Below are 27807 nucleotides of genomic sequence, written 5' to 3'. Positions count from 1 at the left end.
AGAGCCTTATGTTCTACCGACTGAGCTAGCCGCGCTGCCTCGGTGAGTATATGCCGGTTAGCACGTCACACAGTACTCGTTTGGGTTGATTGGTCCCATACAGAACCTCCCCATGTTGCCTAATGTTTTCCTAACGTCACACTCGTCACGTAGTTCACTTTTATTTCATAATCATTTATGAGAGGTAACAGAATTGCATGACAACCTGCAGAGCTAGTTTCGTCAAAATTAACACACATACTTGATGTGACTCATAAGCCGAACGAGTTACTTTCCGACGTTATTTTAGATGTGCAAGTGCCAGTCAAAAACACGCGGCGACGGCAATATGCAAACCAATTCGCTAGTTAACACCGGTCTTGTTGTGCGTGTTTTAAGCTGAAGAGCATCTCCAAGCAGAAAATGGTCAACAGCAACATTCACACGGTTTCGTACTGCTCAAGTGCTACACTAAAACGGTATGTTTCTTTTTCAGATCTGGAAAAACACGACCGAGAGAGGAATCAAACACGCAATCTTCGGATACGAAGTCCGACGCCTTATCCATTAGGCCACACGGTCACTGACAAACAAGTGTAACTTATATACGACTCATCTCAAAACGCTCACACCAATGAGGAGTTGTGTTTTCGTTCTACACAGACGCTGCCCCTTGCTCTTTCCCACCCATTTGATACATTCAACCTGCTACGAGACCTACCAAATATAGACTGGGAAACTAAACCACACACTTTGTGCATTCGGAAATGTAAGGCAGGGCGTCCCTCGCCGCATTTGCTACGATGTCCATTTGCTACTTCTGCAGCAGTGGCGGCGGCGACGACGACGACGACGACGACGACGACGACGACGACAACCGCGGAAGGCTCTGAGATATGTGAGAAATACATCTATAAAATATATTTCACACTGTCCCATCCCACCTTATGCTGTACCGCTTTGGCAAATGCTTTATCTGCGCCATTCGCCTTAATCACATCTGAGAGTAATTCTTAATAAAACGCCTCTCGCTAATTGTTAGTCATCCCAGATACTGTTTGCTATAAGGCCACGACGCGCAACTGATATCCAAAATTCGTCTGCCTCCTGTGAGGATCGAACTCACGACGCCTGGTTTACTAGACCAGTGCTCTGACACTGAGCTAAAGAGGCGCGGCCTAGCGGTACTTTTGCGTACTTCATCCTTACGGTCGTCTGGATCATCAGACTTCAGCTGACAACACTTCATATTACCGTCTAATATTTGCAGCTATGGCGACCCATTACTGCTTGCCTACACATCTGACACGTAAACGAAGTGCTCTCCAAATAACACCACTTGCATTTCAGAACATGTCTTTCACACATGTCTACAAAATCACCTTCACCTTCAAATACAGTTTCGAGCGACTGACGGAGACGTAGGCAAAGTTTAAAGTTGCTATTTCCATTACATCACGTTAATCAGAAGAACGGTAAGTTACATCTGCAGAGGAACAAAATTCCGTTTCTCCCCACGTGGGGCTCGAACACACGACCCTGGGATTAAGAGCCTTATGTTCTACCGACTGAGCTAGCCGCGCTGCCTCGGTGAGTATATGCCGGTTAGCACGTCACACAGTACTCGTTTGGTTTGATTGGTCCCATACAGAACCTTCCCATGTTGCCTAATGTTTTCCTAACGTCACACTCGTCACGTAGTTCACTTTTATTTCATAATCATTTCTGAGAGGTAACAGAATTGCATGACAACCTGCAGAGCTAGTTTCGTCAAAATTAACACACATACTTGATGTGACTCATAAGCCGAACGAGTTACTTTCCGACGTTATTTTAGATGTGCAAGTGCCAGTCAAAAACACGCGGCGACGGCAATATGCAAACCAATTCGCTAGTTAACACCGGTCTTGTTGTGCGTGTTTTAAGCTGAAGAGCATCTCCAAGCAGAAAATGGTCAATAGCAACATTCACACGGTTCCGTACTGCTCAAGTGCTACACTAAAACGGTATGTTTCTTTTTCAGATCTGGAAAAACACGACCGAGAGAGGAATCAAACACGCAATCTTCGGATACGAAGTCCGACGCCTTATCCATTAGGCCACACGGTCACTGACAAACAAGTGGAACTTATATACGACTCATCTCAAAACGCTCACACCACTGAGGGGTTGTGTTTTCCTTCTACACAGACGCTGCCCCTAGCTCTTTTCCACCCATTTGATACATTCAACCTGCTACGAGACCTACCAAATATAGACTGGGAAACTAAACCACACACTTTGTGCATTCGGAAATGTAAGGCAGGGCGTCCCTCGCCGCATTTGCTACGATGTCCATTTGCTACTTCTGCAGAAGTGGCGGCGGCGGCGACGACGACGACGACAACGACGACGACGACGACAACCGCGGAAGGCTCTGAGATATGTGAGAAATACATCTATAAAATATATTTCAGACTGTGCCATCCCACCTTATGCTGTACCGCTTTGGCAAATGCTTTATCTGCGCCATTCGCCTTAATCACATCTGAGAGTAATTCTTAATAAAACGCCTCTCGCTAATTGTTAGTCATCCCAGATACTGTTTGCTATAAGGCCACGACGCGCAACTGATATCCAAAATTCGTCTGCCTCCTGTGAGGATCGAACTCACGACCCCTGGTTTACTAGACCAGTGCTCTGCCACTGAGCTAAAGAGGCGCGGCCTAGCGGTACTTTTGATTACTTCATCCTTACGGTCGTCTGGATCATCAGACTTCAGCTGACAACACTTCATATTACCGTCTAATATTTGCAGCTATGGCGACCCATTACTGCTTGCCTACACATCTGACACGTAAACGAAGTGCTCTCCAAATAACACCACTTGCATTTCAGAACATGTCTTTCACACATGTCTACAAAATCACCTTCACCTTCAAATACAGTTTCGTAGCGACTGACGGAGACGTAGGCAAAGTTTAAAGTTGCTATTTCCATTACATCACGTTAATCAGAAAAACGGTAAATTACATCTGCAGAGGAACAAAATTCCGTTCCTCCCCACGTGGGGCTCGAACCCACGACCCTGGGATTAAGAGCCTTATGTTCTACCGACTGATCTAGCCGCGCTGCCTCGGTGAGTATTTGCTGGTTAGCACGTCACACAGTACTCGTTTGGGTTGATTGGTCCCATACAGAACCTCCCCATGTTGCCTAATGTTTTCCTAACGTCACACTCGTCACGTAGTTCACTTTTATTTCATAATCATTTCTGAGATGTAACAGAATTGCATGACAACCTGCAGAGCTAGTTTCGTCAAAATTAACACACATACTTGATGTGACTCATAAGCCGAACGAGTTACTTTCCGACGTTATTTTAGATGTGCAAGTGCCAGTCAAAAACACGCGGCGACGGCAATATGCAAACCAATTCGCTAGTTAACACCGGTCTTGTTGTGCGTGTTTTAAGCTGAAGAGCATCTCCAAGCAGAAAATGGTCAACAGCAACATTCACACGGTTTCGTACTGCTCAAGTGCTACTCTAAAACGGTATGTTTCTTTTTCAGATCTGGAAAAACACGACCGAGAGAGGAATCAAACACGCAATCTTCGGATACAAAGTCCGACGCCTTATCCATTAGGCCACACGGTCACTGACAAACAAGTGTAACTTATATACGACTCATCTCAAAACGCTCACACCAATGAGGAGTTGTGTTTTCGTTCTACACAGACGCTGCCCCTTGCTCTTTCCCACCCATTTGATACATTCAACCTGCTACGAGACCTACCAAATATAGACTGGGAAACTAAACCACACACTTTGTGCATTCGGAAATGTAAGGCAGGGCGTCCCTCGCCGCATTTGCTACGATGTCCATTTGCTACTTCTGCAGAAGTGGCGGCGACGACGACGACGACGACGACAACCGCGGAAGGCTCTGAGATATGTGAGAAATACATCTATAAAATATATTTCACACTGTCCCATCCCACCTTATGCTGTACCGCTTTGGCAAATGCTTTATCTGCGCCATTCGCCTTAATCACATCTGAGAGTAATTCTTAATAAAACGCCTCTCGCTAATTGTTAGTCATCCCAGATACTGTTTGCTATAAGGCCACGACGCGCAACTGATATCCAAAATTCGTCTGCCTCCTGTGAGGATCGAACTCACGACCCCTGGTTAACTAGACCAGTGCTCTGCCACTGAGCTAAAGAGGCGCGGCCTAGCGGTACTTTTGCGTACTTCATCCTTACGGTCGTCTGGATCATCAGACTTCAGCTGACAACACTTCATATAACCGTCTAATATTTGCAGCTATGGCGACCCATTACTGCTTGCCTACACATCTGACACGTAAACGAAGTGCTCTCCAAATAACACCACTTGCATTTCAGAACATGTCTTTCACACATGTCTACAAAATCACCTTCACCTTCAAATACAGTTTCGTAGCGACTGACGGAGACGTAGGCAAAGTTTAAAGTTGCTATTTCCATTACATCACGTTAATCAGAAAAACGGTAAGTTACATCTGCAGAGGAACAAAATTCCGTTCCTCCCCACGTGGGGCTCGAACACACGACCCTGGGATTAAGAGCCTTATGTTCTACCGACTGAGCTAGCCGCGCTGCCTCGGTGAGTATATGCTGGTTAGCACGTCACACAGTACTCGTTTGGGTTGATTGGTCCCATACAGAACCTCCCCATGTTGCCTAATGTTTTCCTAACGTCACACTCGTCACGTAGTTCACTTTTATTTCATAATCATTTCTGAGAGGTAACAGAATTGCATGACAACCTGCAGAGCTAGTTTCGTCAAAATTAACACACATACTTGATGTGACTCATAAGCCGAACGAGTTACTTTCCGACGTTATTTTAGATGTGCACGTGCCAGTCAAAAACACGCGGCGACGGCAATATGCAAACCAATTCGCTAGTTAACACCGGTCTTGTTGTGCGTGTTTTAAGCTGAAGAGCATCTCCAAGCAGAAAATGGTCAACAGCAACATTCACACGGTTTCGTACTGCTCAAGTGCTACACTAAAACGGTATGTTTATTTTTCAGATCTGGAAAAACACGACCGAGAGAGGAATCAAACACGCAATCTTCGGATACGAAGTCCGACGCCTTATCCATTAGGCCACACGGTCACTGACAAACAAGTGGAACTTATATACGACTCATCTCAAAACCCTCACACCACTGAGGAGTTGTGTTTTCGTTCTACACAGACGCTGCCCCTTGCTCTTTCCCACCAATTTGATACATTCAACCTGCTACGAGACCTACCAAATATAGACTGGGAAACTAAACCACACACTTTGTGCATTCGGAAATGTAAGGCAGGGCGTCCCTCGCCGCATTTGCTACGATGTCCATTTGCTACTTCTGCAGAAGTGGCGGCGACGACGACGACGACGACGACAACCGCGGAAGGCTCTGAGATATGTGAGAAATACATCTATAAAATATATTTCAGACTGTCCCATCCCACCTTATGCTGTACCGCTTTGGCAAATGCTTTATCTGCGCCATTCGCCTTAATCACATCTGAGAGTAATTCTTAATAAAACGCCTCTCGCTAATTGTTAGTCATCCCAGATACTGTTTGCTATAAGGCCACGACGCGCAACTGATATCCAAAATTCGTCTGCCTCCTGTGAGGATCGAACTCACGACCCCTGGTTTACTAGACCAGTGCTCTGACACTGAGCTAAAGAGGCGCGGCCTTGCGGTACTTTTGCGTACTTCATCCTTACGGTCGTCTGGATCATCAGACTTCAGCTGACAACACTTCATATTACCGTCTAATATTTGCAGCTATGGCGACCCATTACTGCTTGGCTACACATCTGACACGTAAACGAAGTGCTCTCCAAATAACACCACTTGCATTTCAGAACATGTCTTTCACACATGTCTACAAAATCACCTTCACCTTCAAATACAGTTTCGTAGCGACTGACGGAGACGTAGGCAAAGTTTAAAGTTGCTATTTCCATTACATCACGTTAATCAGAAAAACGGTAAGTTACATCTGCAGAGGAACAAAATTCCGTTCCTCCCCACGTGGGGCTCGAACCCACGACCCTGGGATTAAGAGCCTTATGTTCTACCGACTGAGCTAGCCGCGCTGCCTCGGTGAGTATATGCCGGTTAGCACGTCACACAGTACTCGTTTGGGTTGATTGGTCCCATACAGAACCTCCCCATGTTGCCTAATGTTTTCCTAACGTCACACTCGTCACGTAGTTCACTTTTATTTCATAATCATTTCTGAGAGGTAACAGAATTGCATGACAACCTGCAGAGCTAGTTTCGTCAAAATTAACACACATACTTGATGTGACTCATAAGCCGAACGAGTTACTTTCCGACGTTATTTTAGATGTGCAAGTGCCAGTCAAAAACACGCGGCGACGGCAATGTGCAAACCAATTCGCTAGTTAACACCGGTCTTGTTGTGCGTGTTTTAAGCTGAAGAGCATCTCCAAGCAGAAAATGGTCAACAGCAACATTCACACGGTTTCGTACTGCTCAAGTGCTACACTAAAACGGTATGTTTCTTTTTCAGATCTGGAAAAACACGACCGAGAGAGGAATCAAACACGCAATCTTCAGATACGAAGTCCGACGCCTTATCCATTAGGCCACACGGTCACTGACAAACAAGTGTAACTTATATACGACTCATCTCAAAACGCTCACACCAATGAGGAGTTGTGTTTTCGTTCTACACAGACGCTGCCACTTGCTCTTTCCCACCCATTTGATACATTCAACCTGCTACGAGACCTACCAAATATAGACTGGGAAACTAAATCACACACTTTGTGCATTCGGAAATGTAAGGCAGGGCGTCCCTCGCCGCATTTGCTACGATGTCCATTTGCTACTTCTGCAGAAGTGGCGGCGGCGGCGGCGACGACGACGACGACGACGACGACGACGACGACGACGACAACCGCGGAAGGCTCTGAGATATGTGAGAAATACATCTATAAAATATATTTCAGACTGTCCCATCCCACCTTATGCTGTACCGCTTTGGCAAATGCTTTATCTGCGCCATTCGCCTTAATCACATCTGAGAGTAATTCTTAATAAAACGCCTCTCGCTAATTGTTAGTCATCCCAGATACTGTTTGCTATAAGGCCACGACGCGCAACTGATATCCAAAATTCGTCTGCCTCCTGTGAGGATCGAACTCACGACCCCTGGTTTACTAGACCAGTGCTCTGCCACTGAGCTAAAGAGGCGCGGCCTAGCGGTACTTTTGCGTACTTCATCCTTACGGTCGTCTGGATCATCAGACTTCAGCTAACAACACTTCATATTACCGTCTAATATTTGCAGCTATGGCGACCCATTACTGCTTGCCTACACATCTGACACGTAAACGAAGTGCTCTCCAAATAACACCACTTGCATTTCAGAACATGTCTTTCACACATGTCTACAAAATCACCTTCACCTTCAAATACAGTTTCGTAGCGACTGACGGAGACGTAGGCAAAGTTTAAAGTTGCTATTTCCATTACATCACGTTAATCAGAAAAACGGTAAGTTACATCTGCAGAGGAACAAAATTCCGTTCCTCCCCACGTGGGGCTCGAACCCACGACCCTGGGATTAAGAACCTTATATTCTACCGACTGAGCTAGCCGCGCTGCCTCAGTGAGTATATGCCGGTTAGCACGTCACACAGTACTCGTTTGGGTTGATTGGTCCCATACAGAACCTCCCCATGTTGCCTAATGTTTTCCTAACGTCACACTCGTCACGTAGTTCACTTTTATTTCATAATCATTTCTGAGAGGTAACAGAATTGCATGACAACCTGCAGAGCTAGTTTCGTCAAAATTAACACACATACTTGATGTGACTCATAAGCCGAACGAGTTACTTTCCGACGTTATTTTAGATGTGCAAGTGCCAGTCAAAAACACGCGGCGACGGCAATGTGCAAACCAATTCGCTAGTTAACACCGGTCTTGTTGTGCGTGTTTTAAGCTGAAGAGCATCTCCAAGCAGAAAATGGTCAACAGCAACATTCACACGGTTTCGTACTGCTCAAGTGCTACACTAAAACGGTATGTTTCTTTTTCAGATCTGGAAAAACACGACCGAGAGAGGAATCAAACACGCAATCTTCAGATACGAAGTCCGACGCCTTATCCATTAGGCCACACGGTCACTGATAAACAAGTGGAACTTATATACGACTCATCTCAAAACGCTCACACCAATGAGGAGTTGTGTTTTCGTTCTACACAGACGCTGCCCCTTGCTCTTTCCCACCCATTTGATACATTCAACCTGCTACGAGACCTACCAAATATAGACTGGGAAACTAAACCACACACTTTGTGCATTCGGAAATGTAAGGCAGGGCGTCCCTCGCCGCATTTGCTACGATGTCCATTTGCTACTTCTGCAGAAGTGGCGGCGACGACGACGACGACGACGACGACGACAACCGCGGAAGGCTCTGAGATATGTGAGAAATACATCTATAAAATATATTTCAGACTGTGCCATCCCACCTTATGCTGTACCGCTTTGGCAAATGCTTTATCTGCGCCATTCGCCTTAATCACATCTGAGAGTAATTCTTAATAAAACGCCTCTCGCTAATTGTTAGTCATCCCAGATACTGTTTGCTATAAGGCCACGACGCGCAACTGATATCCAAAATTCGTCTGCCTCCTGTGAGGATCGAACTCACGACCCCTGGTTTACTAGACCAGTGCTCTGCCACTGAGCTAAAGAGGCGCGGCCTAGCGGTACTTTTGCGTACTTCATCATTACGGTCGTCTGGATCATCAGACTTCAGCTGACAACACTTCATATTACCGTCTAATATTTGCAGCTATGGCGACCCATTACTGCTTGCCTACACATCTGACACGTAAACGAAGTGCTCTCCAAATAACACCACTTGCATTTCAGAACATGTCTTTCACACATGTCTACAAAATCACCTTCACCTTCAAATACAGTTTCCTTGCGACTGACGGAGACGTAGGCAAAGTTTAAAGTTGCTATTTCCATTACATCACGTTAATCAGAAAAACGGTAAGTTACATCTGCAGAGGAACAAAATTCCGTTTCTCCCCACGTGGGGCTCGAACACACGACCCTGGGATTAAGAGCCTTATGTTCTACCGACTGAGCTAGCCGCGCTGCCTCGGTGAATATATGCCGGTTAGCACGTCACACAGTACTCGTTTGGTTTGATTGGTCCCATACAGAACCTTCCCATGTTGCCTAATGTTTTCCTAACGTCACACTCGTCACGTAGTTCACTTTTATTTCATAATCATTTCTGAGAGGTAACAGAATTGCATGACAACCTGCAGAGCTAGTTTCGTCAAAATTAACACACATACTTGATGTGACTCATAAGCCGAACGAGTTACTTTCCGACGTTATTTTAGATGTGCAAGTGCCAGTCAAAAGCACGCGGCGACGGCAATATGCAAACCAATTCGCTAGTTAACACCGGTCTTGTTGTGCGTGTTTTAAGCTGAAGAGCATCTCCAAGCAGAAAATGGTCAACAGCAACATTCACACGGTTTCGTACTGCTCAAGTGCTACACTAAAACGGTATGTTTCTTTTTCAGATCTGGAAAAACACGACCGAGAGAGGAATCAAACACGCAATCTTCGGATACGAAGTCCGACGCCTTATCCATTAGGCCACACGGTCACTGACAAACAAGTGGAACTTATATACGACTCATCTCAAAACGCTCACACCACTGAGGAGTTGTGTTTTCGTTCTACACAGACGCTGCCCCTTGCTCTTTCCCACCCATTTGATACATTCAACCTGCTACGAGACCTACCAAATATAGACTAGGAAACTAAACCACACACTTTGTGCATTCGGAAATGTAAGGCAGGGCGTCCCTCGCCGCATTTGCTACGATGTCCATTTGCTACTTCTGCAGAAGTGGTGGCGGCGACGACGACGACGACGACGACGACGACGACGACAACCGCGGAAGGCTCTGAGATATGTGAGAAATACATCTATAAAATATATTTCAGACTGTCCCATCCCACCTTATGCTGTACCGCTTTGGCAAATGCTTTATCTGCGCCATTCGCCTTAATCACATCTGAGAGTAATTCTTAATAAAACGCCTCTCGCTAATTGTTAGTCATCCCAGATACTGTTTGCTATAAGGCCACGACGCGCAACTGATATCCAAAATTCGTCTGCCTCCTGTGAGGATCGAACTCACGACCCCTGGTTTACTAGACCAGTGCTCTGCCACTGAGCTAAAGAGGCGCGGCCTAGCGGTACTTTTGCGTACTTCATCCTTACGGTCGTCTGGATCATCAGACTTCAGCTGACAACACTTCATATTACCGTCTAATATTTGCAGCTATGGCGACCCATTACTGCTTGCCTACACATCTGACACGTAAACGAAGTGCTCTCCAAATAACACCACTTGCATTTCAGAACATGTCTTTCACACATGTCTACAAAATCACCTTCACCTTCAAATACAGTTTCGTAGCGACTGACGGAGACGTAGGCAAAGTTTAAAGTTGCTATTTCCATTACATCACGTTAATCAGAAAAACGGTAAGTTACATCTGCAGAGGAACAAAATTCCGTTCCTCCCCACGTGGGGCTCGAACCCACGACCCTGGGATTAAGAGCCTTATGTTCTACCGAATGAGCTAGCCGCGCTGCCTCATTGAGTATGTGCTGGTTAGCACGTCACACAGTACTCGTTTGGGTTGATTGGTCCCATACAGAACCTCCCCATGTTGCCTAATGTTTTCCTAACGTCACACTCGTCACGTAGTTCACTTTTATTTCATAATCATTTCTGAGAGGTAACAGAATTGCATGACAACCTGCAGAGCTAGTTTCGTCAAAATTAACACACATACTTGATGTGACTCATAAGCCGAACGAGTTACTTTCCGACGTTATTTTAGATGTGCAAGTGCCAGTCAAAAACACGCGGCGACGGCAATATGCAAACCAATTCGCTAGTTAACACCGGTCTTGTTGTGCGTGTTTTAAGCTGAAGAGCATCTCCAAGCAGAAAATGGTCAACAGCAACATTCACACGGTTTCGTACTGCTCAAGTGCTACACTAAACGGTATGTTTCTTTTTCAGATCTGGAAAAACACGACCGAGAGAGGAATCAAACACGCAATCTTCGGATACGAAGTCCGATGCCTTATCCATTAGGCCACACGGTCACTGACAAACAAGTGGAACTTATATACGACTCATCTCAAAACCCTCACACCACTGAGGAGTTGTGTTTTCGTTCTACACAGACGCTGCCCCTTGCTCTTTCCCACTAATTTGATACATTCAACCTGCTACGAGACCTACCAAATATAGACTGGGAAACTAAACCACACACTTTGTGCATTCGGAAATGTAAGGCAGGGCGTCCCTCGCCGCATTTGCTACGATGTCCATTTGCTACTTCTGCAGAAGTGGCGGCGGCGGCGACGACGAACCGACGACAACCGCGGAAGGCTCTGAGATATGTGAGAAATACATCTATAAAATATATTTCAGACTGTCCCATCCCACCTTATGCTGTACCGCTTTGGCAAATGCTTTATCTGCGCCATTCGCCTTAATCACATCTGAGAGTAATTCTTAATAAAACGCCTCTCGCTAATTGTTAGTCATCCCAGATACTGTTTGCTATAAGGCCACGACGCGCAACTGATATCCAAAATTCGTCTGCCTCCTGTGAGGATCGAACTCACGACCCCTGGTTTACTAGACCAGTGCTCTGCCACTGAGCTAAAGAGGCGCGGCCTAGCGGTACTTTTGCGTACTTCATCCTTACGGTCGTCTGGATCATCAGACTTCAGCTGACAACACTTCATATTACCGTCTAATATTTGCAGCTATGGCGACCCATTACTGCTTGGCTACACATCTGACACGTAAACAAAGTGCTCTCCAAATAACACCACTTGCATTTCAGAACATGTCTTTCACACATGTCTACAAAATCACCTTCACCTTCAAATACAGTTTCGTAGCGACTGACGGAGACGTAGGCAAAGTTTAAAGTTGCTATTTCCATTACATCACGTTAATCAGAAAAACGGTAAGTTACATCTGCAGAGGAACAAAATTCCGTTCCTCCCCACGTGGGGCTCGAACCCACGACCCTGGGATTAAGAGCCTTATGTTCTACCGACTGAGGTAGCCGCGCTGCCTCGGTGAGTATATGCCGGTTAGCACGTCACACAGTACTCGTTTGGGTTGATTGGTCCCATACAGAACCTCCCCATGTTGCCTAATGTTTTACTAACGTCACACTCGTCACGTAGTTCACTTTTATTTCATAATCATTTCTGAGAGGTAACAGAATTGCATGACAACATGCAGAGCTAGTTTCGTCAAAATTAACACACATACTTGATGTGACTCATAAGCCGAACGAGTTACTTTCCGATGTTATTTTAGATGTGCAAGTGCCAGTCAAAATCACGCGGCGACGGCAATATGCAAACCAATTCGCTAGTTAACACCGGTCTTGTTGTGCGTGTTTTAAGCTGAAGAGCATCTCCAAGCAGAAAATGGTCAACAGCAACATTCACACGGTTTCGTACTGCTCAAGTGCTACACTAAAACGGTATGTTTCTTTTTCAGATCTGGAAAAACACGACAGAGAGAGGAATCAAACACGCAATCTTCGGATACGAAGTCCGACGCCTTATCCATTAGGCCACACGGTCACTGACAAACAAGTGGAACTTATATACGACTCATCTCAAAACGCTCACACCAATGAGGAGTTGTGTTTTCGTTGTACACAGACGCTGCCCCTTGCTCTTTCCCACCCATTTGATACATTCAACCTGCTACGAGACCTACCAAATATAGACTGGGAAACTAAACCACACACTTTGTGCATTCGGAAATGTAAGGCAGGGCGTCCCTCGCCGCATTTGCTACGATGTCCATTTGCTACTTCTGCAGAAGTGGCGGCGGCGACGACGACGACGACAACCGCGGAAGGCTCTGAGATATGTGAGAAATACATCTATAAAATATATTTCAGACTGTCCCATCCCACCTTATGCTGTACCGCTTTGGCAAATGCTTTATCTGCGCCATTCTCCTTAATCACATCTGAGAGTAATTCTTAATAAAACGCCTCTCGCTAATTATTTGTCATCCCAGATACTGTTTGCTATAAGGCCACGACGCGCAACTGATATCCAAAATTCGTCTGCCTCCTGTGAGGATCGAACTCACGACCCCTGGTTTACTAGACCAGTGCTCTGCCACTGAGCTAAAGAGGCGCGGCCTAGCGGTACTTTTGCGTACTTCATCCTTACGGTCGTCTGGATCATCAGACTTCAGCTGACAACACTTCATATTACCGTCTAATATTTGCAGCTATGGCGACCCATTACTGCTTGCCTACACATCTGACACGTAAACGAAGTGCTCTCCAAATAACACCACTTGCATTTCAGAACATGTCTTTCACACATGTCTACAAAATCACCTTCACCTTCAAATACAGTTTCGTAGTGACTGACGGAGACGTAGGCAAAGTTTAAAGTTGCTATTTCCATTACATCACGTTAATCAGAAAAACGGTAAGTTACATCTGCAGAGGAACAAAATTCCGTTCCTCCCCACGTGGGGCTCGAACCCACGACCCTGGGATTAAGAGCCTTATGTTCTACCGACTGAGGTAGCCGCGCTGCCTCGGTGAGTTTATGCCGGTTAGCACGTCACACAGTACTCGTTTGGGTTGATTGGTCCCATACAGAACCTCCCCATGTTGCCTAATGTTTTCCTAACGTCACACTCGTCACGTAGTTCACTTTTATTTCATAATCATTTCTGAGAGGTAACAGAGTTGCATGACAACCTGCAGAGCTAGTTTCGTCAAAATTAACACACATACTTGATGTGACTCATAAGCCGAACGAGTTACTTTCCGACGTTATTTTAGATGTGCAAGTGCCAGTCAAAAACACGCGGCGACGGCAATATGCAAACCAATTCGCTAGTTAACACCGGTCTTGTTGTGCGTGTTTTAAGCTGAAGAGCATCTCCAAGCAGAAAATGGTCAACAGCAACATTCACACGATTTCGTACTGCTCAAGTGCTACACTAAAACGGTATGTTTCTTTTTCAGATCTGGAAAAACACGACCGAGAGAGGAATCAAACACGCAATCTTCAGATACGAAGTGCGACGCCTTATCCATTAGGCCACACGGTCACTGACAAACAAGTGTAACTTATATACGACTCATCTCAAAACGCTCACACCAATGAGGAGTTGTGTTTTCGTTCTACACAGACGCTGCCCCTTGCTCTTTCCCACCCATTTGATACATTCAACCTGCTACGAGACCTACCAAATATAGACTGGGAAACTAAACCACACACTTTGTGCATTCGGAAATGTAAGGCAGGGCGTCCCTCGCCGCATTTGCTACGATGTCCATTTGCTACTTCTGTAGAAATGGCGGCGGCGGCGGCGACGACGACGACGACGACGACAACCGCGGAAGGCTCTGAGATGTGTGAGAAATACATCTATAAAATATATTTCAGACTGTCCCATCCCACCTTATGCTGTACCGCTTTGGCAAATGCTTTATCTGCGCCATTCGCCTTAATCACATCTGAGAGTAATTCTTAATAAAACGCCTCTCGCTAATTGTTAGTCATCCCAGATACTGTTTGCTATAAGGCCACGACGCGCAACTGATATCCAAAATTCGTCTGCCTCCTGTGAGGATCGAACTCACTACCCCTGGTTTACTAGACCAGTGCTCTGCCACTGAGATAAAGAGGCGCGGCCTAGTGGTACTTTTGCGTACTTCATCCTTACGGTCGTCTGGATCATCAGACTTCAGCTGACAACACTTCATATTACCGTCTAATATTTGCAGCTATGGCCACCCATTACTGCTTGCCTACACATCTGACACGTAAACGAAGTGCTCTCCAAATAACACCACTTGCATTTCAGAACATGTCTTTCACACATGTCTACAAAATCACCTTCACCTTCAAATACAGTTTCGTAGCGACTGACGGAGACGTAGGCAAAGTTTAAAGTTGCTATTTCCATTACATCACGTTAATCAGAAAAACGGTAAGTTACATCTGCAGAGGAACAAAATTCCGTTCCTCCCCACGTGGGGCTCGAACCCACGACCCTGGGATTAAGAGCCTTATGTTCTACCGAATGAGCTAGCCGCGCTGCCTCGGTGAGTAAATGCTGGTTAGCACGTCACACAGTACTCGTTTGGTTTGATTGGTCCCATACAGAACCTCCCCATGTTGCCTAATGTTTTCCTAACGTCACACTCGTCACGTAGTTCACTTTTATTTCATAATCATTTCTGAGAGGTAACAGAATTGCGTGACAACCTGCAGCGCTAGTTTCGTCAAAATTAACACACATACTTGATGTGACTCATAAGCCGAACGAGTTACTTTCCGACGTTATTTTAGATGTGCAAGTGCCAGTCAAAAACACGCGGCGACGGCAATATGCAAACCAATTCGCTAGTTAACACCGGTCTTGTTGTGCGTGTTTTAAGCTGAAGAGCATCTCCAAGCAGAAAATGGTCAGCAGCAACATTCACACGGTTTCGTACTGCTCAAGTGCTACACTAAAACGGTATGTTTCTTTTTCAGATCTGGAAAAACACGACCGAGAGAGGAATCAAACACGCAATCTTCGGATACGAAGTCCGACGCCTTATCCATTAGGCCACACGGTCACTGACAAACAAGTGGAACTTATATACGACTCATCTCAAAACTCTCACACCACTGAGGAGTTGTGTTTTCGTTCTACACAGACGCTGCCCCTTGCTCTTTCCCACCCATTTGATACATTCAACCTGCTACGAGACCTACCAAATATAGACTGGGAAACTAAACCACACACTTTGTGCATTCGGAAATGTAAGGCAGGGCGTCCCTCGCCACATTTGCTACGATGTCCATTTGCTACTTCTGCAGAAGTGGCGGCGACGACGACGACGACGACGACGACGACAACCGCGGAAGGCTCTGAGATATGTGAGAAATACATCTATAAAATATATTTCAGACTGTCCCATCCCACCTTATGCTGTACCGCTTTGGCAAATGCTTTATCTGCGCCATTCGCCTTAATCACATCTGAGAGTAATTCTTAATAAAACGCCTCTCGCTAATTGTTAGTCATCCCAGATACTGTTTGCTATAAGGCCACGACGCGCAACTGATATCCAAAATTCGTCTGCCTCCTGTGAGGATCGAACTCACGACCCCTGGTTTGCTAGACCAGTGCTCTGCCACTGAGCTAAAGAGGCGCGGCCTAGCAGTACTTTTGCGTACTTCATCCTTACGGTCGTCTGGATCATCAGACTTCAGCTGACAACACTTCATATTACCGTCTAATATTTGCAGCTATGGCTACCCATTACTGCTTGCCTACACATCTGACACGTAAACGAAGTGCTCTCCAAATAACACCACTTGCATTTCAGAACATGTCTTTCACACATGTCTACAAAATCACCTTCACCTTCAAATACAGTTTCGTAGCGACTGACGGAGACGTAGGCAAAGTTTAAAGTTGCTATTTCCATTACATCACGTTAATCAGAAAAACGGTAAGTTACATCTGCAGAGGAACAAAATTCCGTTCCTCCCCACATGGGGCTCGAACCCACGACCCTGGGATTAAGAGCCTTATGTTCTACCGAATGAGCTAGCCGCGCTGCCTCATTGAGTATGTGCTGGTTAGCACGTCACACAGTACTCGTTTGGGTTGATTGGTCCCATACAGAACCTCCCCATGTTGCCTAATGTTTTCCTAACGTCACACTCGTCACGTAGTTCACTTTTATTTCATAATCATTTCTGAGAGGTAACAGAATTGCATGACAACCTGCAGAGCTAGTTTCGTCAAAATTAACACACATACTTGATGTGACTCATAAGCCGAAGGAGTTACTTTCCGACGTTATTTTAGATGTGCAAGTGCCAGTCAAATACACGCGGCGACGGCAATATGCAAACCAATTCGCTAGTTAACACCGGTCTTGTTGTGCGTGTTTTAAGCTGAAGAGCATCTCCAAGCAGAAAATGGTCAACAGCAACATTCACACGGTTTCGTACTGCTCAAGTGCTACACTAAAACGGTATGTTTATTTTTCAGATCTGGAAAAACACGACCGAGAGAGGAATCAAACACGCAATCTTCGGATACGAAGTCCGACGCCTTATCCGTTAGGCCACACGGTCACTGACAAACAAGTGGAACTTATATACGACTCATCTCAAAACGCTCACACCAATGAGGAGTTGTGTTTTCGTTCTACACAGACGCTGCCCCTTGCTCTTTCCCACCCATTTGATACATTCAACCTGCTACGAGACCTACCAAATATAGACTGGGAAACTAAACCACACACTTTGTGCATTCGGAAATGTAAGGCAGGGCGTCCCTCGCCGCATTTGCTACGATGTCCATTTGCTACTTCTGCAGAAGTGGCGACGACGACGACGACGACGACGACGACGACGACGACAACCGCGGAAGGCTCTGAGATATGTGAGAAATACATCTATAAAATATATTTCAGACTGTCCCATCCCACCTTATGCTGTACCGCTTTGGCAAATGCTTTATCTGCGCCATTCTCCTTAATCACATCTGAGAGTAATTCTTAATAAAACGCCTCTCGCTAATAATTTGTCATCCCAGATACTGTTTGCTATAAGGCCACGACGCGCAACTGATATCCAAAATTCGTCTGCCTCCTGTGAGGATCGAACTCACGACCCCTGGTTTACTAGACCAGTGCTCTGCCACTGAGCTAAAGAGGCGCGGCCTAGCGGTACTTTTGCGTACTTCATCCTTACGGTCGTCTGGATCATCAGACTTCAGCTGACAACACTTCATATTACCGTCTAATATTTGCAGCTATGGCGACCCATTACTGCTTGCCTACACATCTGACACGTAAACGAAGTGCTCTCCAAATAACACCACTTGCATTTCAGAACATGTCTTTCACACATGTCTACAAAATCACCTTCACCTTCAAATACAGTTTCGTAGCGACTGACGGAGACGTAGGCAAAGTTTAAAGTTGCTATTTCCATTACATCACGTTAATCAGAAAAACGGTAAGTTACATCTGCAGAGGAACAAAATTCCGTTCCTCCCCACGTGGGGCTCGAACCCACGACCCTGGGATTAAGAGCCTTATGTTCTACCGAATGAGCTAGCCGCGCTGCCTCGGTGAGTAAATGCTGGTTAGCACGTCACACAGTACTCGTTTGGTTTGATTGGTCCCATACAGAACCTCCCCATGTTGCCTAATGTTTTCCTAACGTCACACTCGTCACGTAGTTCACTTTTATTTCATAATCATTTCTGAGAGGTAACAGAATTGCGTGACAACCTGCAGCGCTAGTTTCGTCAAAATTAACACACATACTTGATGTGACTCATAAGCCGAACGAGTTACTTTCCGACGTTATTTTAGATGTGCAAGTGCCAGTCAAAAACACGCGGCGACGGCAATATGCAAACCAATTCGCTAGTTAACACCGGTCTTGTTGTGCGTGTTTTAAGCTGAAGAGCATCTCCAAGCAGAAAATGGTCAGCAGCAACATTCACACGGTTTCGTACTGCTCAAGTGCTACACTAAAACGGTATGTTTCTTTTTCAGATCTGGAAAAACACGACCGAGAGAGGAATCAAACACGCAATCTTCGGATACGAAGTCCGACGCCTTATCCATTAGGCCACACGGTCACTGACAAACAAGTGGAACTTATATACGACTCATCTCAAAACTCTCACACCACTGAGGAGTTGTGTTTTCGTTCTACACAGACGCTGCCCCTTGCTCTTTCCCACCCATTTGATACATTCAACCTGCTACGAGACCTACCAAATATAGACTGGGAAACTAAACCACACACTTTGTGCATTCGGAAATGTAAGGCAGGGCGTCCCTCGCCACATTTGCTACGATGTCCATTTGCTACTTCTGCAGAAGTGGCGGCGACGACGACGACGACGACGACGACGACAACCGCGGAAGGCTCTGAGATATGTGAGAAATACATCTATAAAATATATTTCAGACTGTCCCATCCCACCTTATGCTGTACCGCTTTGGCAAATGCTTTATCTGCGCCATTCGCCTTAATCACATCTGAGAGTAATTCTTAATAAAACGCCTCTCGCTAATTGTTAGTCATCCCAGATACTGTTTGCTATAAGGCCACGACGCGCAACTGATATCCAAAATTCGTCTGCCTCCTGTGAGGATCGAACTCACGACCCCTGGTTTGCTAGACCAGTGCTCTGCCACTGAGCTAAAGAGGCGCGGCCTAGCAGTACTTTTGCGTACTTCATCCTTACGGTCGTCTGGATCATCAGACTTCAGCTGACAACACTTCATATTACCGTCTAATATTTGCAGCTATGGCTACCCATTACTGCTTGCCTACACATCTGACACGTAAACGAAGTGCTCTCCAAATAACACCACTTGCATTTCAGAACATGTCTTTCACACATGTCTACAAAATCACCTTCACCTTCAAATACAGTTTCGTAGCGACTGACGGAGACGTAGGCAAAGTTTAAAGTTGCTATTTCCATTACATCACGTTAATCAGAAAAACGGTAAGTTACATCTGCAGAGGAACAAAATTCCGTTCCTCCCCACATGGGGCTCGAACCCACGACCCTGGGATTAAGAGCCTTATGTTCTACCGAATGAGCTAGCCGCGCTGCCTCATTGAGTATGTGCTGGTTAGCACGTCACACAGTACTCGTTTGGGTTGATTGGTCCCATACAGAACCTCCCCATGTTGCCTAATGTTTTCCTAACGTCACACTCGTCACGTAGTTCACTTTTATTTCATAATCATTTCTGAGAGGTAACAGAATTGCATGACAACCTGCAGAGCTAGTTTCGTCAAAATTAACACACATACTTGATGTGACTCATAAGCCGAACGAGTTACTTTCCGACGTTATTTTAGATGTGCAAGTGCCAGTCAAATACACGCGGCGACGGCAATATGCAAACCAATTCGCTAGTTAACACCGGTCTTGTTGTGCGTGTTTTAAGCTGAAGAGCATCTCCAAGCAGAAAATGGTCAACAGCAACATTCACACGGTTTCGTACTGCTCAAGTGCTACACTAAAACGGTATGTTTATTTTTCAGATCTGGAAAAACACGACCGAGAGAGGAATCAAACACGCAATCTTCGGATACGAAGTCCGACGCCTTATCCGTTAGGCCACACGGTCACTGACAAACAAGTGGAACTTATATACGACTCATCTCAAAACGCTCACACCAATGAGGAGTTGTGTTTTCGTTCTACACAGACGCTGCCCCTTGCTCTTTCCCACCCATTTGATACATTCAACCTGCTACGAGACCTACCAAATATAGACTGGGAAACTAAACCACACACTTTGTGCATTCGGAAATGTAAGGCAGGGCGTCCCTCGCCGCATTTGCTACGATGTCCATTTGCTACTTCTGCAGAAGTGGCGACGACGACGACGACGACGACGACGACGACGACGACAACCGCGGAAGGCTCTGAGATATGTGAGAAATACATCTATAAAATATATTTCAGACTGTCCCATCCCACCTTATGCTGTACCGCTTTGGCAAATGCTTTATCTGCGCCATTCTCCTTAATCACATCTGAGAGTAATTCTTAATAAAACGCCTCTCGCTAATTATTTGTCATCCCAGATACTGTTTGCTATAAGGCCACGACGCGCAACTGATATCCAAAATTCGTCTGCCTCCTGTGAGGATCGAACTCACGACCCCTGGTTTACTAGACCAGTGCTCTGCCACTGAGCTAAAGAGGCGCGGCCTAGCGGTACTTTTGCGTACTTCATCCTTACGGTCGTCTGGATCATCAGACTTCAGCTGACAACACTTCATATTACCGTCTAATATTTGCAGCTATGGCGACCCATTACTGCTTGCCTACACATCTGACACGTAAACGAAGTGCTCTCCAAATAACACCACTTGCATTTCAGAACATGTCTTTCACACATGTCTACAAAATCACCTTCACCTTCAAATACAGTTTCGTAGCGACTGACGGAGACGTAGGCAAAGTTTAAAGTTGCTATTTCCATTACATCACGTTAATCAGAAAAACGGTAAGTTACATCTGCAGAGGAACAAAATTCCGTTCCTCCCCACGTGGGGCTCGAACCCACGACCCTGGGATTAAGAGCCTTATGTTCTACCGACTGAGCTAGCCGCGCTGCCTCGGTGAGTATATGCCGGTTAGCACGTCACACAGTACTCGTTTGGGTTGATTGGTCCCATACAGAACCTCCCCATGTTGCCAAATGTTTTCCTAACGTCACACTCGTCACGTAGTTCACTTTTATTTCATAATCATTTCTGAGAGGTAACAGAATTGCATGACAACCTGCAGAGCTAGTTTCGTCAAAATTAACACACATACTTGATGTGACTCATAAGCCGAACGAGTTACTTTCCGACGTTATTTTAGATGTGCAAGTGCCAGTCAAAAACACGCGGCGACGGCAATATGCAAACCAATTCGCTAGTTAACACCGGTCTTGTTGTGCGTGTTTTAAGCTGAAGAGCACCTCCAAGCAGAGAATGGTCAACAGCAACATTCACACGATTTCGTACTGCTCAAGTGCTACACTAAAACGGTATGTTTCTTTTTCAGATCTGGAAAAACACGACCGAGAGAGGAATCAAACACGCAATCTTCAGATACGAAGTGCGACGCCTTATCCATTAGGCCACACGGTCACTGACAAACAAGTGTAACTTATATACGACTCATCTCAAAACGCTCACACCAATGAGGAGTTGTGTTTTCGTTCTACACAGACGCTGCCCCTTGCTCTTTCCCACCCATTTGATACATTCAACCTGCTACGAGACCTACCAAATATAGACTGGGAAACTAAACCACACACTTTGTGCATTCGGAAATGTAAGGCAGGGCGTCCCTCGCCGCATTTGCTACGATGTCCATTTGCTACTTCTGTAGAAATGGCGGCGGCGGCGACGACGACGACGTTGACGACGACGACGACGACGACGACGACGACGACCGCGGAAGGCTCTGAGATGTGTGAGAAATACATCTATAAAATATATTTCAGACTGTCCCATCCCACCTTATGCTGTACCGCTTTGGCAAATGCTTTATCTGCGCCATTCGCCTTAATCACATCTGAGAGTAATTCTTAATAAAACGCCTCTCGCTAATTGTTAGTCATCCCAGATACTGTTTGCTATAAGGCCACGACGCGCAACTGATATCCAAAATTCGTCTGCCTCCTGTGAGGATCGAACTCACTACCCCTGGTTTACTAGACCAGTGCTCTGCCACTGAGCTAAAGAGGCGCGGCCTAGCGGTACTTTTGCGTACTTCATCCTTACGGTCGTCTGGATCATCAGACTTCAGCTGACAACACTTCATATTACCGTCTAATATTTGCAGCTATGGCCACCCATTACTGCTTGCCTACACATCTGACACGTAAACGAAGTGCTCTCCAAATAACACCACTTGCATTTCAGAACATGTCTTTCACACATGTCTACAAAATCACCTTCACCTTCAAATACAGTTTCGTAGCGACTGACGGAGACGTAGGCAAAGTTTAAAGTTGCTATTTCCATTACATCACGTTAATCAGAAAAACGGTAAGTTACATCTGCAGAGGAACAAAATTCCGTTCCTCCCCACGTGGGGCTCGAACCCACGACCCTGGGATTAAGAGCCTTATGTTCTACCGACTGAGCTAGCCGCGCTGCCTCGGTGAGTAAATGCTGGTTAGCACGTCACACAGTACTCGTTTGGTTTGATTGGTCCCATACAGAACCTCCCCATGTTGCCTAATGTTTTCCTAACGTCACACTCGTCACGTAGTTCACTTTTATTTCATAATCATTTCTGAGAGGTAACAGAATTGCGTGACAACCTGCAGAGCTAGTTTCGTCAAAATTAACACACATACTTGATGTGACTCATAAGCCGAACGAGTTACTTTCCGACGTTATTTTAGATGTGCAAGTGCCAGTCAAAAACACGCGGCGACGGCAATATGCAAACCAATTCGCTAGTTAACACCGGTCTTGTTGTGCGTGTTTTAAGCTGAAGAGCATCTCCAAGCAGAAAATGGTCAGCAGCAACATTCACACGGTTTCGTACTGCTCAAGTGCTACACTAAAACGGTATGTTTCTTTTTCAGATCTGGAAAAACACGACCGAGAGAGGAATCAAACACGCAATCTTCGGATACGAAGTCCGACGCCTTATCCATTAGGCCACACGGTCACTGACAAACAAGTGGAACTTATATACGACTCATCTCAAAACTCTCACACCACTGAGGAGTTGTGTTTTCGTTCTACACAGACGCTGCCCTTTGCTCTTTCCCACCCATTTGATACATTCAACCTGCTACGAGACCTACCAAATATAGACTGGGGAACTAAACCACACACTTTGTGCATTCGGAAATGTAAGGCAGGGCGTCCCTCGCCACATTTGCTACGATGTCCATTTGCTACTTCTGCAGAAGTGGCGGCGACGACGACGACGACGACGACGACGACAACCGCGGAAGGCTCTGAGATATGTGAGAAACACATCTATAAAATATATTTCAGACTGTCCCATCCCACCTTATGCTGTACCGCTTTGGCAAATGCTTTATCTGCGCCATTCGCCTTAATCACATCTGAGAGTAATTCTTAATAAAACGCCTCTCGCTAATTGTTAGTCATCCCAGATACTGTTTGCTATAAGGCCACGACGCGCAACTGATATCCAAAATTCGTCTGCCTCCTGTGAGGATCGAACTCACGACCCCTGGTTTGCTAGACCAGTGCTCTGCCACTGAGCTAAAGAGGCGCGGCCTAGCGGTACTTTTGCGTACTTCATCCTTACGGTCGTCTGGATCATCAGACTTCAGCTGACAACACTTCATATTACCGTCTAATATTTGCAGCTATGGCGACCCATTACTGCTTGCCTACACATCTGACACGTAAACGAAGTGCTCTCCAAATAACACCACTTGCATTTCAGAACATGTCTTTCACACATGTCTACAAAATCACCTTCACCTTCAAATACAGTTTCGTAGCGACTGACGGAGACGTAGGCAAAGTTTAAAGTTGCTATTTCCATTACATCACGTTAATCAGAAGAACGGTAAGTTACATCTGCAGAGGAACAAAATTCCGTTTCTCCCCACGTGGGGCTCGAACACACGACGCTGGGAATAAGAGCCTTATGTTCTACCGACTGAGCTAGCCGCGCTGCCTCGGTGAGTATGTGCCGGTTAGCACGTCACACAGTACTCGTTTGGGTTGATTGGTCCCATACAGAACCTTCCCATGTTGCCTAATGTTTTCCTAACGTCACACTCGTCACGTAGTTCACTTTTATTTCATAATCATTTCTGAGAGGTAACAGAATTGCATGACAACCTGCAGAGCTAGTTTCGTCAAAATTAACACACATACTTGATGTGACTCATAAGCCGAACGAGTTACTTTCCGACGTTATTTTAGATGTGCAAGTGCCAGTCAAAAACACGCGACGACGGCAATATGCAAACCAATTCGCTAGTTAACACCGGTCTTGTTGTGCGTGTTTTAAGCTGAAGAGCATCTCCAAGCAGAAAATGGTCAACAGCAACATTCACACGGTTTCGTACTGCTCAAGTGCTACACTAAAACGGTATGTTTATTTTTCAGATCTGGAAAAACACGACCGAGAGAGGAATCAAACACGCAATCTTCGGATACGAAGTCCGACGCCTTATCCATTAGGCCACACGGTCACTGACAAACAAGTGGAACTTATATACGACTCATCTCAAAACGCTCACACCACTGAGAAGTTGTGATTTCGTTCTACACAGACGCTGCCCCTTGCTCTTTCCCACCCATTTGATACATTCAACCTGCTACGAGACCTACCAAATATAGACTGGGAAACTAAACCACACACTTTGTGCATTCGGAAATGTAAGGCAGGGCGTCCCTCGCCGCATTTGCTACGATGTCCATTTGCTACTTCTGCAGAAGTGGCGGCGACGACGACGACGACGACGACAACCGCGGAAGGCTCTGAGATATGTGAGAAATACATCTATAAAATATATTTCAGACTGTCCCATCCCACCTTATGCTGTACCGCTTTGGCAAATGCTTTATCTGCGCCATTCGCCTTAATCACATCTGAGGGTAATTCTTAATAAAACGCCTCTCGCTAATTGTTAGTCATCCCAGATACTGTTTGCTATAAGGCCACGACGCGCAACTGATATCCAAAATTCGTCTGCCTCCTGTGAGGATCGAACTCACGACCCCTGGTTTACTAGACCAGTGCTCTGCCACTGAGCTAAAGAGGCGCGGCCTAGCGGTACTTTTGCGTACTTCATCCTTACGGTCGTCTGGATCATCAGACTTCAGCTGACAACACTTCATATTACCGTCTAATATTTGCAGCTATGGCGACCCATTACTGCTTGCCTACACATCTGACACGTAAACGAAGTGCTCTCCAAATAACACCACTTGCATTTCAGAACATGTCTTTCACACATGTCTACAAAATCACCTTCACCTTCAAATACAGTTTCGTAGCGACTGACGGAGACATAGGCAAAGTTTAAAGTTGCTATTTCCATTACATCACGTTAATCAGAAAAACGGTAAGTTACATCTGCAGAGGAACAAAATTCCGTTCCTCCCCACGTGGGGATCGAACCCACGACCCTGGGATTAAGAGCCTTATGTTCTACCGACTGAACTAGCCGCGCTGCCTCGGTGAGTATATGCCGGTTAGCACGTCACACAGTACCCGTTTGGGTTGATTGGTCCCATACAGAACCTCCCCATGCTGCCTAATGTTTTCCTAACGTCACACTTGTCACGTAGTTCACTTTTATTTCATAATCATTTCTGAGAGGTAACAGAATTGCATGACAACCTGCAGAGCTAGTTTCGTCAAAATTAACACACATACTTGATGTGACTCATAAGCCGAACGAGTTACTTTCCGACGTTATTTTAGATGTGCAAGTGCCAGTCAAAAACACGCGGCGACGGCAATATGCAAACTAATTCGCTAGTTAACACCGGTCTTGTTGTGCGTGTTTTAAGCTGAAAAGCATCTCCAAGCAGAAAATGGTCAACAGCAACATTCACACGGTTTCGTACTGCTCAAGTGCTACACTAAAACGGTATGTTTCTTTTTCAGATCTGGAAAAACACGACCGAGAGAGGAATCAAACACGCAATCTTCGGATACGAATTCCGACGCCTTATCCATTAGGCCACAAGGTCACTGACAAACAAGTGTAACTTATATACGACTCATCTCAAAACGCTCACACCAATGAGGAGTTGTGTTTTCGTTCTACACAGACGCTGCCCCTTGCTCTTTCCCACCCATTTGATACATTCAACCTGCTACGAGACCTACCAAATATAGACTGGGAAACTAAACCACACACTTTGTGCATTCGGAAATGTAAGGCAGGGCGTCCCTCGCCGCATTTGCTACGATGTCCATTTGCTACTTCTGCAGAAGTGGCGGCGACGACGACGACGACGACGACGACGACGACGACGACGACCGCGGAAGGCTCTGAGATATGTGAGAAATACATCTATAAAATATATTTCAGACTGTCCCATCCCACCTAATGCTGTACCGCTTTGGCAAATGCTTTATCTGCGCCATTCGCCTTAATCACATCTGAGAGTAATTCTTAATAAAACGCCTTTCGCTAATTGTTAGTCATCCCAGATACTGTTTGCTATAAGGCCACGACGCGCAACTGATATCCAAAATTCGTCTGTCTTCTGTGAGGATCGAACTCACGACCCCTGGTTTACTAGACCAGTGCTCTGCCACTGAGCTAAAGAGGCGCGGCCTAGCGGTACTTTTGCGTACTTCATCCTTACGGTCGTCTGGATCATCAGACTTCAGCTGACAACACTTCATATTACCGTCTAATATTTGCAGCTATGGCGACCCATTACTGCTTGCCTACACATCTGACACGTAAACGAAGTGCTCTCCAAATAACACCACTTGCATTTCAGAACATGTCTTTCACACATGTCTACAAAATCACCTTCACCTTCAAATACAGTTTCGAGCGACTGACGGAGACGTAGGCAAAGTTTAAAGTTGCTATTTCCATTACATCACGTTAATCAGAAGAACGGTAAGTTACATCTGCAGAGGAAAAAAATTCCGTTTCTCCCCACGTGGGGCTCGAACACACGACCCTGGGATTAGGAGCCTTATGTTCTACCGACTGAGCTAGCCGCGCTGCCTCGGTCAGTATATGCCGGTTAGCACGTCACACAGTACTCGTTTGGTTTGATTGGTCCCATACAGAACCTTCCCATGTTGCCTAATGTTTTCCTAACGTCACACTCGTCACGTAGTTCACTTTTATTTCATAATCATTTCTGAGAGGTAACAGAATTGCATGACAACGTGCAGAGCTAGTTTCGTCAAAATTAACACACATACTTGATGTGACTCATAAGCCGAACGAGTTACTTTCCGACGTTATTTTAGATGTGCAAGTGCCAGTCAAAAACACGCGGCGACGGCAATATGCAAACCAATTCGCTAGTTAACACCGGTCTTGTTGTGCGTGTTTTAAGCTGAAGAACATCTCCAAGCAGAAAATGGTCAACAGCAACATTCACACGGTTCCGTACTGCTCAAGTGCTACAC

At 45.7% G+C, this 27807-nt stretch overlaps 18 non-coding genes across 18 annotated transcripts; all 18 read right to left on the bottom strand.

Annotated features, from left to right (window-relative positions):
* Nucleotides 1-1080: 1080 nt before the first annotated feature.
* Trnat-agu (transfer RNA threonine (anticodon AGU)) lies at nt 1081-1152 on the bottom strand. Its single transcript has one exon. It is a non-coding gene; the product is annotated as a tRNA-Thr (tRNA).
* A 1455-nt stretch (nt 1153-2607) lies between these two features.
* On the bottom strand, nt 2608-2679 carry Trnat-agu (transfer RNA threonine (anticodon AGU)). Its single transcript has one exon. It is a non-coding gene; the product is annotated as a tRNA-Thr (tRNA).
* A 1438-nt stretch (nt 2680-4117) lies between these two features.
* On the bottom strand, nt 4118-4189 carry Trnat-agu (transfer RNA threonine (anticodon AGU)). The gene has a single exon. It is a non-coding gene; the product is annotated as a tRNA-Thr (tRNA).
* A 1438-nt stretch (nt 4190-5627) lies between these two features.
* Nucleotides 5628-5699, bottom strand: Trnat-agu (transfer RNA threonine (anticodon AGU)). Its single transcript has one exon. It is a non-coding gene; the product is annotated as a tRNA-Thr (tRNA).
* Nucleotides 5700-7164: 1465 nt separating this feature from the next.
* Nucleotides 7165-7236, bottom strand: Trnat-agu (transfer RNA threonine (anticodon AGU)). Its single transcript has one exon. It is a non-coding gene; the product is annotated as a tRNA-Thr (tRNA).
* A 1444-nt stretch (nt 7237-8680) lies between these two features.
* Nucleotides 8681-8752, bottom strand: Trnat-agu (transfer RNA threonine (anticodon AGU)). The gene has a single exon. It is a non-coding gene; the product is annotated as a tRNA-Thr (tRNA).
* A 1453-nt stretch (nt 8753-10205) lies between these two features.
* Nucleotides 10206-10277, bottom strand: Trnat-agu (transfer RNA threonine (anticodon AGU)). The gene has a single exon. It is a non-coding gene; the product is annotated as a tRNA-Thr (tRNA).
* A 1439-nt stretch (nt 10278-11716) lies between these two features.
* Nucleotides 11717-11788, bottom strand: Trnat-agu (transfer RNA threonine (anticodon AGU)). The gene has a single exon. It is a non-coding gene; the product is annotated as a tRNA-Thr (tRNA).
* Nucleotides 11789-13223: 1435 nt separating this feature from the next.
* Nucleotides 13224-13295, bottom strand: Trnat-agu (transfer RNA threonine (anticodon AGU)). The gene has a single exon. It is a non-coding gene; the product is annotated as a tRNA-Thr (tRNA).
* Nucleotides 13296-14742: 1447 nt separating this feature from the next.
* Nucleotides 14743-14814, bottom strand: Trnat-agu (transfer RNA threonine (anticodon AGU)). The gene has a single exon. It is a non-coding gene; the product is annotated as a tRNA-Thr (tRNA).
* A 1444-nt stretch (nt 14815-16258) lies between these two features.
* Trnaa-agc (transfer RNA alanine (anticodon AGC)) lies at nt 16259-16330 on the bottom strand. Its single transcript has one exon. It is a non-coding gene; the product is annotated as a tRNA-Ala (tRNA).
* Nucleotides 16331-17780: 1450 nt separating this feature from the next.
* Nucleotides 17781-17852, bottom strand: Trnat-agu (transfer RNA threonine (anticodon AGU)). The gene has a single exon. It is a non-coding gene; the product is annotated as a tRNA-Thr (tRNA).
* Nucleotides 17853-19296: 1444 nt separating this feature from the next.
* Nucleotides 19297-19368, bottom strand: Trnaa-agc (transfer RNA alanine (anticodon AGC)). Its single transcript has one exon. It is a non-coding gene; the product is annotated as a tRNA-Ala (tRNA).
* Nucleotides 19369-20818: 1450 nt separating this feature from the next.
* Nucleotides 20819-20890, bottom strand: Trnat-agu (transfer RNA threonine (anticodon AGU)). The gene has a single exon. It is a non-coding gene; the product is annotated as a tRNA-Thr (tRNA).
* A 1468-nt stretch (nt 20891-22358) lies between these two features.
* On the bottom strand, nt 22359-22430 carry Trnat-agu (transfer RNA threonine (anticodon AGU)). Its single transcript has one exon. It is a non-coding gene; the product is annotated as a tRNA-Thr (tRNA).
* A 1444-nt stretch (nt 22431-23874) lies between these two features.
* On the bottom strand, nt 23875-23946 carry Trnaa-agc (transfer RNA alanine (anticodon AGC)). The gene has a single exon. It is a non-coding gene; the product is annotated as a tRNA-Ala (tRNA).
* Nucleotides 23947-25384: 1438 nt separating this feature from the next.
* Trnat-agu (transfer RNA threonine (anticodon AGU)) lies at nt 25385-25456 on the bottom strand. Its single transcript has one exon. It is a non-coding gene; the product is annotated as a tRNA-Thr (tRNA).
* A 1453-nt stretch (nt 25457-26909) lies between these two features.
* Trnat-agu (transfer RNA threonine (anticodon AGU)) lies at nt 26910-26981 on the bottom strand. Its single transcript has one exon. It is a non-coding gene; the product is annotated as a tRNA-Thr (tRNA).
* Between the last annotated feature and the right edge of the window lie 826 nt (nt 26982-27807).

This window comes from Schistocerca gregaria, chromosome 4 (genome assembly GCF_023897955.1).
Source record: "Schistocerca gregaria isolate iqSchGreg1 chromosome 4, iqSchGreg1.2, whole genome shotgun sequence".
Lineage (NCBI taxonomy): Eukaryota > Metazoa > Arthropoda > Insecta > Orthoptera > Acrididae > Schistocerca > Schistocerca gregaria.
This window is presented reverse-complemented; position numbering and strand designations above follow the sequence as displayed.